This window comes from Triticum dicoccoides, chromosome 6B (assembly GCF_002162155.2).
Source record: "Triticum dicoccoides isolate Atlit2015 ecotype Zavitan chromosome 6B, WEW_v2.0, whole genome shotgun sequence".
NCBI classification, from domain to species: domain Eukaryota; kingdom Viridiplantae; phylum Streptophyta; class Magnoliopsida; order Poales; family Poaceae; genus Triticum; species Triticum dicoccoides.
Window position 1 is genome coordinate 73,767,962 of NC_041391.1, and position 13,776 is coordinate 73,781,737.

The 13,776-nt window shown below is 41.2% G+C and overlaps 1 pseudogene; it reads right to left on the reverse strand.

The window, feature by feature from the left end:
• Positions 1-11,314: 11,314 nt before the first annotated feature.
• Positions 11,315-13,518, reverse strand: LOC119320766 (annotated as a pseudogene).
• Positions 13,519-13,776: the final 258 nt, after the last annotated feature.

Here is a 13,776-nt window from a genome sequence, read left to right on the forward strand (position 1 = left end):
TTTGAAAAACAATTCAAAAAAAATTCAAAACCAATTTTTTTTGAAATTTTTTGAATTTTTTTGCCTCTAGATCTTGAAAGCCTCGTAACTTTTTTTCTGTTAGGTTTTTGGGGATTTTGAAAATGTTTAACGGGGTTTCCCCGGTTAAATTTGGATGTAACTTTTCGAGTAGATGACTTTTCATATAAAAAACTTTTTAATCCGAGTTCGTATGCAAAAGTTATGGCCATTTTACAAATTTTCAGAGAGATTTTGCAAATAAAGTCGAAATTCATATTTGTAAATTTTCCCAACAACTAGACCACATATTACATGGGAAACTTATTTTCTTTTATTTTTTTGACATTTCCATCATTTTCTTTTATTTTTTAAAACTGAAAAGGCGGTCCACAGGGGGGGTGCAGGGGGTGCATTCGGTGTTGGGCCAAGTTAGTAATGGCGCACCGTGGGGTGGTGCGCCATTACTAGTTTAACTAGTAATGGTGCACCACCCCACGGTGCGCCATTACTTGTTTTGATTTTTTTTTTTGAAATCCTAGACTTGACACTGGCGCACCACCCCACAACTTTCCCGCGTGTTACCCACATACGTACGGTTATAACTTACGATTTCGTGTCTGTGCGAATCGACCTGTGGTTGGTAAGGACAATGGTATTCCTAGCCCACCAGGCTTTAAATTCTAGACTTGACACTGGTGCTTGCATTTTGCTGAATTTATTTAAGGCCTTTCGGCTATGTGCATTTAGTGGGAGAAGACGTTTTTGTCGACTATGAAGATGTCTGAGGCGAGTTCATCAATCTTAAAATGATGTGCCAGCTCAGTCTCTCAGGGGTGCTCATAGCGATTAGTTTATGTGGATATGTATATGAGCGTATGTGTCTATACCATGTTATAAAAAGGATCCTGGTGTCCCGGCAAAAAAAGCGACACAGTCATGCCAGGGTAATCGGCCCATATGATGATGCGAGAACGGATTCCTTGCCCATGGTGCGCCTATGCCTCGCTTACTGTCAGACGAAGAGCTGCCGCTTGGACGAGGGCGAGACAACGCCGACGTAGAGCCTCATTTTATGCCCTTCTTTTTTCTTTTTTTCTTTATTTTTTATTTTTTCATACTTGAAAATATTTTAAATACAAATTTTACAAAAAACATTTGAAAACCATAAATCATGCATTTGAAAATGTTAAATATGTGTAGGAAAAATGTGACCGATGTATAAATGTACAAAGTGTATGTGAAAAATTGACATAAAAAACTATAAGTTTTCAAAAAATTAATCAAATATTTGGACAATGTTAAGCATGTATATATAAAATGTTTTTGATGTATACAAAAAGATTACAATGTGTATAGAAAAAATAGACATAAAAATTATAAATTTTCAAAAATGTTAACAATGTATTTAGAAAATGTTAAATGTGTATACCATTTTTTCGAATGTATATGGACCATTTACATTGTGTATTTAAAAAATAGACATAAAAGTAGGTTTTTTAAAATTTTAATCATTTATTTGGAAAATGTTAAACCTGTGTAATTTTTTTTTGATACAAAAACTGTAAAATGTGTATGGAAAAAGTAGTCTTAGAAAAATATATGTTTAAAAAATGTTAATTATGTATTTGCAAAATTGTAAACATGTATATGTAAAGTTTCCTGATGTACACAAAAATGTACAGTGTTATGGAAAGCGTAGACAAAAAACTGTTTTAGAAAACTGTTAACCATACATTGACAAAATTTTCTAAGGTTACATAAGAAATATTCCTGATGTATACAAAAAAATGTAAAATATGTATGAAAAAAGCGACAAAAAATATATATTTAAAAAAAATAGCTAATCATGTATTTGGCAAATGTTAAGCATGTACATAAGAAATGTTCCTCATCCATAACAAATGTAGAAAGGAAAAATGAAATAAGAGCAAAAAAAGAGAAAAAAATAAAGAAATGAAGAAAAAAGAAAGGAAGGCAAACAAAAGAGTGAAACCAAGAAGGAAACAGAGAAAAATGAAGACAAAAAGAATGAAAAGGAAAAAATTAAACTAAAAATTGTGAAAAACATCGAACAACAGGAAAAAAAATCGTCAAGACACAAAAAAGAAGAGAAAAAGAAAGAATAAAACGGGATTTTCCCCTTTTTTTCAAATTCATGAACTGTTTTTAAGTCATGATTTTTTTAAAATCATGAATAGTTTCAAATGTTTAAACATTCTTTTCAAATTCATGAACTTTTATTAAAATTCGTGAACTTTTTTTTTTCATTTTTTTGGATAATTTTTGAGCTAGACACAGAAGAAAGGTGAGTGGTGAAAGTATTAATGGGTCCAATCTGTATCGGTCGCCTGCCGATTAGAAGAACCGCATAGGCGGTACCTGTAGAGGCCTGAGATAGCAAGTGTAGTGGGCCAACCCGTACAACATTTTTTATAGCTTTTGGGAACCTTCTAGAAGGTTCCACTATTTTTTTCTGATTGCTTTTCTTTTGGTTATCTCATTTTTATTTTTTCTTTTTCTTTTTTCTTTTTATTTTTCATTTTATTTCCCTTTCATCTTTATTTTTCCTTTTACTTTTTTCAAACACATTATTTTTTTTCTGGTTCCAAAATATTTATTAAATTCACATTTTTCCAAAATTCATGATTTGTTTTACTTATTTTCGGAACTTTCCAAATTTCTTGATTTTTTCCATGTTCTCGAGCTTTTTCCAACTCATAATAATTTTCAAAATTCATGAATTATTTTGTATCTTTTTTCAAATTTATGTAATTTTTCTATTTTCTGAACTTTTTTCAAGGTACAAACTTTTCCAAACTTATGAACTTTTAAAATTCAGACTCTCTTTACAATTTTGTGAACTTTTTACAAATTAATTTTTTTTCTTCCAAAAAGTCAATGGTCAACAGTCAATGCTTAGGGCCAAGTGTCGAGAGTTAATAGTGAGGGCCAAAAGTCAAAGGTTAGTGGTATCATGGGTCGCTGCTCATCTAGTGTCCTGGTGAGCACCAGCTTCCCTAGCATGCGCTCTAAGCGCCGCGTAGGAGCTCAGATGGTCAACACTCGTGCGCAGGAGAGCCTGGCCAGCCGGGATTGGAGTCCTAGCCGCACATGGGGTTTCTCTATTTCTCCTACAATGAATAGTAAAGCTCAAAAGAATAGCAGCAAAATACAAATAGTTAAGAAACTTTATGACATCAACATTGCTTAATTTTCTACCTACAGACATAACATGGTAGATGCCTGACCTGCGCCTAAAAAGCCAACGAATATTGCCGGACCAGGCTGCCTGAGCGAGAAGGCGTTTGGTTCACTTCATGGGCGTGAACGACTATTAAACTAGTACTATGTCGGGTCCTAGTTCTTTAATTGCTACATCCCCTTGTTTGTATTCGCCAGGCATCTCGAATTTTGTGTCCAGGCTTCCCTTCCACGTAGCCTGGGTCAGGCTAATTGTGTGCCTGCATGTTGGCCAGGCTAATCACCGTTATATGTCCGTCCAGGCCAGGCTAGCAGAGAGATCACCAGGCCAACAACCAAACAAGGTCCAGGGAGCTTTCAGGGACCCCTCTAGGCCAGACACCTTTGTGCGAGGACAAGAACCAAACACATCAGTGCTCCAAATTATTTTTTCAAAAGTTGTCTTTTTAGGACAATGTTTATTTTGCCTAGAGCATTACAAATATTTTTACTTCACGAAATGCTACACGTAGGTGAAACACTAATCAATGTTTGTCACAAAAAATTAGTTTTTTCTCTCCATAATTTGTTGTTCATGCTGGTGCGTGTGCGCGCACGCCAGAGAGCTAAAACGCCATTTCGGTTCTCCAGTTTCTTCTATTTCATCCTTTCTCATTCTTGATGTGGGCCGCATACATGTGGTTTTTTTCCACATTTTTTTTGGGTCCGAAAGTACTTCAATTTTTCATTATTTTAGAAGTACCGATCGAATTCTGAACATTGAAATGTTGAAACTTTAAGTTTTCGAGAGTTTCAACAATTTTGAAAGCCCAAGCAAGATATTTTGAAAGCCAGTACTGCAATATTTGAAAGTCCCTAAAAATGGAAAGTTGCAATGCAAAATACCAAATTGGTAATTTACAAACACAGACGGTCAAAATTTGAACGCCACAATTTCGTTGGCAGGCACCTGCCAATTAGCTTCCCTCGTGCACAGTCCTAGTGCTTGGCTCTTAGCACAGTTTCATAGGTAAAATGCTGAGGTGGGACAACAATTAAAGAAGACAGAAAGTAGAGTTGTATGTTAGTGGAGGTACGACTCCTAGAATGGTTCCCTACGAAGTGATATTAATTATTTGATCGTATGTGACTTCTCTTCTTATTTCTCTCTCATTCCCTTCTCCCCGCCACTAGATACACTATTGAGATGGAAACATGACCACTAAACTAATTAAATGGAACATCAGTTACATATATACAATTCCTAAGAGATAATGCATTGGCGTGATTGTCATTGTAAATATTCCACCACCTAGGATGACACGTTAAGATCCAATGCATTGGTAGTGTCCTAATAGAAACTTTGTTTTAGATAGAGAACTTTATTCAGGTGTCATGGAAGTATTATTACCGTGTAATAGAAACTTTGATTAGCTGTGCAGGAAGCAAGGTGGTTTTGCGAAACTTAAAAGTAGTTGGTTATTGTGCACATTAGCTCTTGTGCGTAAGAAGAAAAATAGAGCAATGTTGGATACAAGTCTAAGAAGTTGTTGCAACATACTACATGTGTTATTAAGAACTACATATGTTTCAAAAAGATTGTCACATCATGTCTAGAAAGCGGTGGTACATATCAACTTGACATAGTGCTGGATAGCCAAATATCTATCAAACATGATGATTGAAACATTGTGATTGATACCTTTGTGTGTCTCAACTGGTCACATACATTTTGAAACAAAGTCCACAAGATCATGCAACTTAACTTGAGCGCACGAGATGAAATAGATGTAGAATTGGCTAAATTTAATTCTTCTCTTTGCTATTCTCCCGAAGGACACATGATCTACCCAAGGGCGTAGTTTTTTGGGACAACTATTGCGTGAGCGTTGAAATCATGATATAGCTTCTTGAACAGTAGCAACAACGTGTAGAGGAACTTTTGCGCAACTAGATATCGCTTTTTGGGCCTCATATCACATGCCTCTAGATCTTCTTCCTCCTCATGTTTCACCACCAAGACATAGCTCATGGCCCCTAGACTAGTGGCAGCATAGAGAACGAATGGCTCCACTGGTCAAGTAGGTTTTGAGTTCAGGGAACGTGACATCCTCCTCCTCGGTCCACTTAAACTTTTTACCTTTCGTAGGAGCTTGAAATATGAAAGCCCTTGGTCTCTTACCTAAGAGATAAAATGGTTGATCACGACCACATAGATGGTGTGGATTACATGTCGATCATTGTGAGTTGCACTAAAATGCCCCAGTGGGATAGCATAAACCAGAGGAGTTTACTTCCCGAAGACACATTTCTCGGGGTTGAGCATGAACCGGGGCTTCCTCAAGTTGCAAGATATCTTGTGTAGGTTGGGGTATGAGGCCTCATATACTTTATTTTATCCACTAGCCATACGTGCAAGCTTCCTTGCTTCGGTCAATTTGTCTATCCAAGGCGTTCCTCATGGCACGTTTGTAACGTTCCTGCTACGCTTTTTCAAAGATGATATGCATTTCGAGATAGTAGAATGCCCTACAGGGGGCCGTGAAGAACATTTCCCCCCATCCTCGTGATTCATGATAACTTGTTGATACCCACAGTAGGCATCCATGAACATAAGTACGTGCACCCATATATGTAGTCTACTATCTCGTCAATCCATTTGAAGGTGTTTGATTTTTGGTGCATGCTTTGTTGAGGATGGTGAAGTTCGGAGTAATGTGCTACTTGCCATTAGGCTTAGGACTAGCACATGGTTTGCTACCTTCAGGCGGTCAATCACATCTTTTTTTAGTGTCGTGAACTTTTTCAAATTTACGAACTTTTTTCAAATTCACAAACCTTTTTTCCAATTCATGAACTTTTTCAATTTTATGATTTTTTCATATCAATGATTTGTTTCAAAAGTCAACATTCAACTCGTCAACGGTCGACTGATCAAGCAGTGAAACCGAGTGAGTGAGAAACTCTCGCACTGGGCCAGCCCATCAGATCAGGCGCATGAGTGCCACTTCCGTATCTATAGTGCAGAAGGCACCAAAATAGGACCTCTCGTACCTACATACGCATGACTGGCCGCAGGCTCTGCCAAACCGTAGGCACCCTTTGATCAACTCGATTTGTCGATTCCTCTACCACTGCATTTTGATGGCCATTGGAGAACCTGTCTCTTTTTATGCAGGCCTGGTGTGCCTTGTGAACAAGGAAAAATGGTCCCTGATAAGTGTCACACGTGTGGCACGAAGCAATTCTGTCCTTATGTTTTTTATGGCAAGTTTAGTTACAAGAGTATGACAAGTTTAGTTGTGAAGCATGGCAACTTTCTGTTTGGATGATACGTTCAATTTTCTTTTCGGATGACAACTTTAGTATAAAAAACGTCAGACGGTGTTACGTCGTGCCACACGTATGTCACTTATCATTTGAAAAAGAAATAATGCTGGCGGATTATGCTATGCAGGTATAACACGCTGCTAGCTTTATTTATTGAGCTCTCAAGAGGAAAAGCATGCACTGGTGATCGGTCCGGGCCAGCTAGCCGATGACGGGGATCTTGGCGACGGGCGCGTCGGGCTCTTGCGAGTCATAGAAGACGCGGACACGGTCGGGGTTGTACTCTCCGGGCACCGGGGTGCCGTCCGGGATAACCTCCACCGTGACGTCCGGCCTGTCGTGGAGGATCTTCCTCATGGCCTTCGCCGCCGGGACGCCCACTAGAAACGGCCACTCCCCAGGACCGTTGGTGCCTCCGGATCTGCTCATCTTGATCCGCTTAGTTATGGCTATGGATGTAACTTGTGTGAAAAATATATTCACCCACATACGTACTTGTGTGAAAATTATATATCGTACCCCAGTGGTGAAGCGTCGCTGGATTTGCCGCCCGATCGACTTTGCTTGCCTAGTTTAGTCAGCTGAACTTTGCTTGTTTGTTCATGGGCTAGTTAATCCATCATTGGGTTCATCGTTTTACCTAGGTAGGACAAATTGAGCCATCGACAATCATGAGAGACTGGTGAAAAAGCGCATGATGCGGGCGACGGGCGAACCCCCTCCATCCCCACCTCTCCTCCAGCCCCCTCCTCGCCATACTTCCTTACAATCGCCGCCGGCGTGATCCGCCGGGCCCTGCGCAGGCCGGTTTTTTCCCGCGCGTGTAGGGGGCGCGAGGGCCTCCTGATGGCGGCGGTGCTGCTCGGCCGACGGGGGTTGTGGCTTGGTGGCGCGGACTCCGCGGGCCTCGGGTGCCTTTGATGTGACGGCGCGACCGTTAGTCGCGGGGCGGCGTGGTGGCGCCCGCGTGGCCTAGGTCTGTGCCCTTTTGGGGTCCATCTGGGTTCGGGTGGGCCGGTGAGTTGGCATGCTGCGGTGTTGCTCCCTCATGGTGGTGGAAAGGAGGCGGTGGTGGCTTCGTCGGCCGGCGAGCCGCAGTGTGCGACAGGGGCTGTCCGGACCTGTTTGGGTCCGGCTGGGCCAATAGGGGTCTGGTAGGTCCCTGTCGTCGCGTCCAGTCGGCTCCGCGACAGCGGTGGAGGCTGTCCCCTCCCGTCGGTTGCGTTGCGGATGCCCTAAGCCCATTGTCTCCTCTCCCGTCCTCCAGGTCTCGTGGTCGGTGGCCTTAGTGAGACGCGAAGTTGGTTCGGTGACCGTGGTGGCACAGGCTGGTGGACGGCAGGTTGGGCGGTACACTTCGGATCGTCTGGGGTGGTGGTGGGTGTTTGGGTGGCGGCTCATCCGGCTCCGACGGGGCGATGCCTGCAGGCGCCGCCGGGCCTTCCTGAAGGGCGTCAGGTATACCCCTCCCCCACTGTCCTTCACGTACAGGGGAAACCTTAGGACTAGTCCGAGCAGCAGCGTCGTCGTCGTCACATGCCTTCTTGAAGGTGTTGCTCGTTACGCGACGCTTCAGAGTGCTTGGAGCATGGTGGAACTTCTCCAGAGGGTGCAACGGTTGCGGGTCATCTTCGGTTGTTGATCTGCCGGTGTCGGCATTTGTTTTTCTTTCTTTCTCTCATTTTTGTAGACTTATTTGTGCTGCGGCCCCAACAAGCTGGTTGTATCGGATGGTTGCTTTATAATATAAAACAGGGAAATCCTTTATCGTCATAATCATCAGAGACTATGCGAGTACTTCCATCATATGTGCATGCATGTACCATGTGTGTACTCTCGGCAACAATGGATGAGGGCAAAAACACTTGAACAAACCTGTCCAACGAGTGATAAGACCGTGCCCAGAGGTAGCAACAGTGTTTGCTTACGGCATGCCCTCGGTCGATGCAAAAGGAAGACGGTGCTAATTTTTCGAAGGACTTGCTGATAATTTCTTTATTTTGTAGAAAGTTCTTGTAAAGGCTGGTTTTATTTAATATATGTCCACCAGCATTTTAAAAAAAGCCATTTGTTCTGTTTCCCTGTGTTCAAGTCAGTTGTGAATGGATCTTGCGTCATTGTCTCCGACTCACTGTTGGCTGAGCAGCAGGACTCCATCATCCTCTAGGGTGCACTCTAATCTCAAATATTCGGCCAAAGGAGAACACCACCCTCGATGAAATCGTAAAAACCGCCGTGATCCTATTCAGATGCTAGATCTTGTTTTTTTTTTGCGGGGGGATGCTAGATCTTGTTGACCTTGTCTGGCGCCACTCCTTTGACTTGCACACCTTGCAAGGATGTCGTATTTTGACGGCAACATGAATGTTGAAACTTTGTCACACTGGGGACAAGAGCATGGTGTATTTACACGTTGTGCCTCCCATACATCCGTAGGAATCATGTTACGGGCTAGAAATCAAAGGCATGTATGTCTCTGCCCATGGTGCCAAGGCCATCATTCAGCACTACTTCTAAGCCACCCTGCTGGGTACTAACCCCACCCTACCACCTTCCTCGCCAGTGACATCTACCTTTGCTGCCTCATTAACATAGCCCACTCTGGACATCACCCAAGCAATGTCCGTATAATCTTGTTTCACCTTAGAGGAGCTCACAAAAGGATATTTGCCATGTGGCCCGGGGCCTGACGGGTTCGGCCACGTACTCTTGAAGCACGCCAAGGGCATAGTTGGTCCTGTCCTCTTTGGATATTTGTTACTCTTGCTTGAAGATAAAATTGTATTTTATACAATGATAGAGGCAGAGTTGGATGGAGGCATATGTCGCAACTAGGAGGCAAACATAATGTTCCTCCTCTTGTTGCTTGAAGAACAAAATTGTGATAGACAAATACTTATTTTTATATGTCTTGGACAATAACATCATTTCATAGGAGAATTCGGGTTAATAATGCGACCATAGATAATGAGCGCAAAATATCAATGGTCACATTACAATATTGAGCAATGTTGGAGATTTAATCGCAAAAGATCAATGGTCACATTACAAATTTTTTGACAAAAAATGGTCACATTACAATAATTATGCACGTAAGTCATAAACTTTCTTCGGCACCCCATCCCATCAATATGGTCAGCGGACATTACTTATTGATGGTGCTGGAAGCATTCAAGAAAACGAAATTTCGAAGGATACGTAGCAGGCGTTAAAAGTCCCTAGTAAAGTCAAAAATGCATGTTGTATGGAAGGTACTGCATGGAGTAGTTCCATGTTACAGTGTGCTAGCTAGTCGATATATTCCTGTTACTTGCCAATGCCTAATGTGCAAAATCGGTTTGGAGGATATACAACATTGCTTGTTCACTTGCACTAGATCGCTGGAAGTTTGGGCTGCTCTAGGCTTGGAGGAAGTCATTATGAAGGCTGTGACGGAATATTGCTCGAGATCTATTACTATGGAAATTTTAGAAAGAAACCACACAAACTGTGGGGACCTACCAATGGCAGAGCTGATTGTCGTCGTAGCGTGGTATATCTGGTGGCAACGGCACCAGTCTTGTGAAGCGTGAGACTGTCCAATCACCGGATCGTACAAGTGTTTCTATCAAAGTATTGGCCACAAACTTTATAAGAGCAACGTCTCCCAATTAACCAGTTCGAAAGCGTTTCCACATATGGAGTTTCCACATATGGAGGAGACCGCCTTAGGGTTTCGTTAAGGTCAATGTGGATGCTGCATTTCATCATGACAGCCAATCAGGTGCCACAGGAGTTGTTGCACGTGATGATAAGGGGGATTTTCTGGCTGCAGCTAACTGGTTTTTACCACATGTTAACAATGTTGATTGTGCAGAATTGAGTGCTATTCATAATGGGCTCTATCTGCAGCAAACGTTGGAGGTACCTGAGTGATTGTTGAATCATCTAGTACATTTGCGGTGCAAACCTTGAATCAACACGAGGACTACTTCGGCCTTGAAGTTGTGATAGTAAGGGAATGCCATAACCTTGCTAATAATTTTGGGACAGTTTCGTATGATCACTGCTTTCATGAAGCAAATCAGATAGCAAAATCTTTAGCAAAACATTGCTTCAGCTCTAGAGCTTCCTCATTTTGAGATTTTACCCCTCCAGACCGTATTCCTCATATGCTTGTAAATGACCTATCTATTATTTGAGAAATAAAGTCATATTATTGTAAAAAAAAGTATTTCCTGCAAGCAGAACAGAACAAGATTGAACCAAAGAATCGGTGGCTATTGATACATGAATCAAGTACTAATCAAATTTCTTGATTATGTTAGTCCACGATCCAAGTCATGAATGCCACAACATCCTGTCCAGGCCTAGTGTGCATGACCCCCTGAATGGGCTTGCGTTGTTGCAGATCGCTGGCCGCCGTACCGCCGGACGCCCATGACGGTCACACGCACTTGTGCTTTTGCCGATAGGCTCTGTGAGAAGTTCGCTGTGCACAAGAGAACTAGACGTTCCCGCCGATGATGAGACAATGAGATAGAGGTGGATTAGGATCTAACTAGTAATCTGTGCATTGACAGTTTCATATAGATAGTGGTATTTGATTCCATAACTTCACATGCATCACATACACTGCAACACGTGCATAACCTTGCAGGCAGCTCAAGTCTTTTGACAAGTAAATTTATTATATGACCACTAGGAAGTAGGAAGACATTCGCTAATGGTGCATGATACTAGTTCACGATACAACTGGGCAACCCTGCGAAAAATGGTGCGCTACATATATACGACTTATATACACAGAGCTAGCATGCATTATTCAAAAGAGCAACATCCTAGTGTAATCCTCCAGGGAGGGGAGCCTCTGCTCATCGTCATAGCCATACATGATGCTGACCATCCTTGCAAAGTTGAGAGACGCCCCGATGAAGCAAGGTGGTAGTGTGGACTTTGTCTGAGAGAAGCATTCCCTGTTTAGATCCCCCCATTCACACGCGATCATATGCAACATGTGCTTCTCCGCATCAGCATGAGGGTTTTCTCTCTGGTACAAATCCTTGTATGATCCGTCGAGCCCTTCTTGCAACTCATCCTGCATGGGACGAATAATTTCTTTTCAGATCAGCCTAATTTTGTCAATGTCAACTTGGATGCACACCACCAGGATATGGTACGAATTAATTCATGTAAATATATTAGTATTACTAATCATATAGTCTTGTTTGATAAAGTTCTTGATGTATTCTGACCTTTGCACTCCCCATGTCATCCCAGAGCCTCATGATCTTTGCAGGGCAGGAGATAACCCTAAGTATGTGGTGGTTGTTGTCATCTGTTACATCATGCCCTAGCATGAATAAAAGATGCATAAATAAAAGTGGTGCCCCTGAAGTGATGATGCCATTTCTTAGGTAGTCCTCTGATGTAGGGATCTGATTAGTAGATAGCCATTTCCCCTCGATCATGAATCCATCAAACAAAGATGCCCACTGCAAGGAAAAAAAATTCATGAATGCAATTACTCAAACAAAGATGCCCACTCCAAGGAAAAAAGGGCATGAATGCAACTCTTCCAGTGTTATTTTCTTATATTTTATTTTTAATACAATTAGTCACAAGTTATATAGTACAAAGAAATATGTGAGGTGGTACTATTAATATATTGAGTTGGTTAGACAAATTAAACTAAAAAAATGAAAAACCATTCAACTAGACATACTGCTTTCTTGAGATGATTGATAGGGTTAAATCCATGCTCTTTTCTGACCATATCGGCAATATCATTTGTGATGGTGTAAATAGCCTTGTAACATGATTTCATGTAACTCGGTAGTGACTCAGCAGCTGCAAGATCCCACCTGTCAAAATGTGCACTTTGTGTGTGAAACTTCTATAACAATATATTTCATTATGCATATGGTCTCAACTAACCCATGAGTTTGGTTATACCATTAGAAAAAATATGTCATTTTGTGCAAAAGTAGCTTTCAATATGCAATGCTTTATCTTATTTTTTGTATGAATATATATGAATAATTATAATGCTATCAAAATATGGAATTATTTCTCGTAACCTAATGTTTATGTCAGACTAGTCCTAACATCTCTATATTCATGATCTCTCAAAATTAAAGAATTATTAATGTTCAATTGGACATATTTAAGATGTCATTTATTTATGAATAAACGTAATTATACTTCATTCCTAAAGTACAGTGTTGTTGTTTATTATGGGAACATCAGTGCTCACATTTTGATCGCCTAATTAAAGAGAGAGAGCTCCTCTTGTGTGGCGACAAGATCGAAGATGTCATCCACAATGTAGACCATTGATATAACCTTTGTGGCCTCAACCCGATATCTAGAGAAGGATAAACCATCGAGGATAGTCATGGACCACATGTACCATTTCAGAACTTGGTCCCGTGCAGCTGGTATTTCTTGAGCCAGTCCCAGATCCATCCACCATCTGTGTGAAAATGAAGTTTTCATAGTAAACAAGCACCACACCATTAATTGTGCCAATACATGACCAAAAATATTAATCTATAAATTCCAAGTGAGTTCTCTCTTGTCAATAGGTAGGTGGGCAAATCTCCCCAATAACTAATAATGGAAGGGGTGTAGTTTAATATGTTTATACCTCTTAACCTCTTGCATTTCCCTCTGATGCTGCAACTTCTTGATCTGAAATTCTGCAACTGCTAGCGTCTCAATTGCAGTGTGCCTAGTAGGCAAGTTTTTGAGGTAACTCAGATGATGCCTAGCCTTGTATTGCATCAAGCTCACATGATAGGGATGGTCCAGTGACTTCATGACATATCTCGCAAGGTTTGGCTCCAAATACTTAATTGCAAATTTAAGGTGCTTTCTTGAGAATTCCTTTGCCTTGTAGAGTGAAGCTTCTCTCATGTTGAGGTGTGACATGTCTTGCAAGCTCAGCAACCCTCTAAGGTCTTTGCTATGCCTAAGGTTGAAATCACCATTATTGTTTGTGAACTTCCGAAGAACATCGTCTGCCATGGCAAGAAGGAGGGGTCTTAGGCGCATGCCATAGATAATGAAAATAATACGTCTCACGAGAGGTGTTTCTATGCTCCACAAAGGACGGCTATTTTTTGTATTAAACTTGGCCACTCTAAGACTAATTTCTTATTAGAAAAATTATCGCATAAAATCATCATAGACCAAATTGCACTCAAGTTTCCCAACGCATGTGTGTTTATCTAACTCAACACACTAAACTAGTATTTTACTGACCTGCCGAAATAGAATATCCAG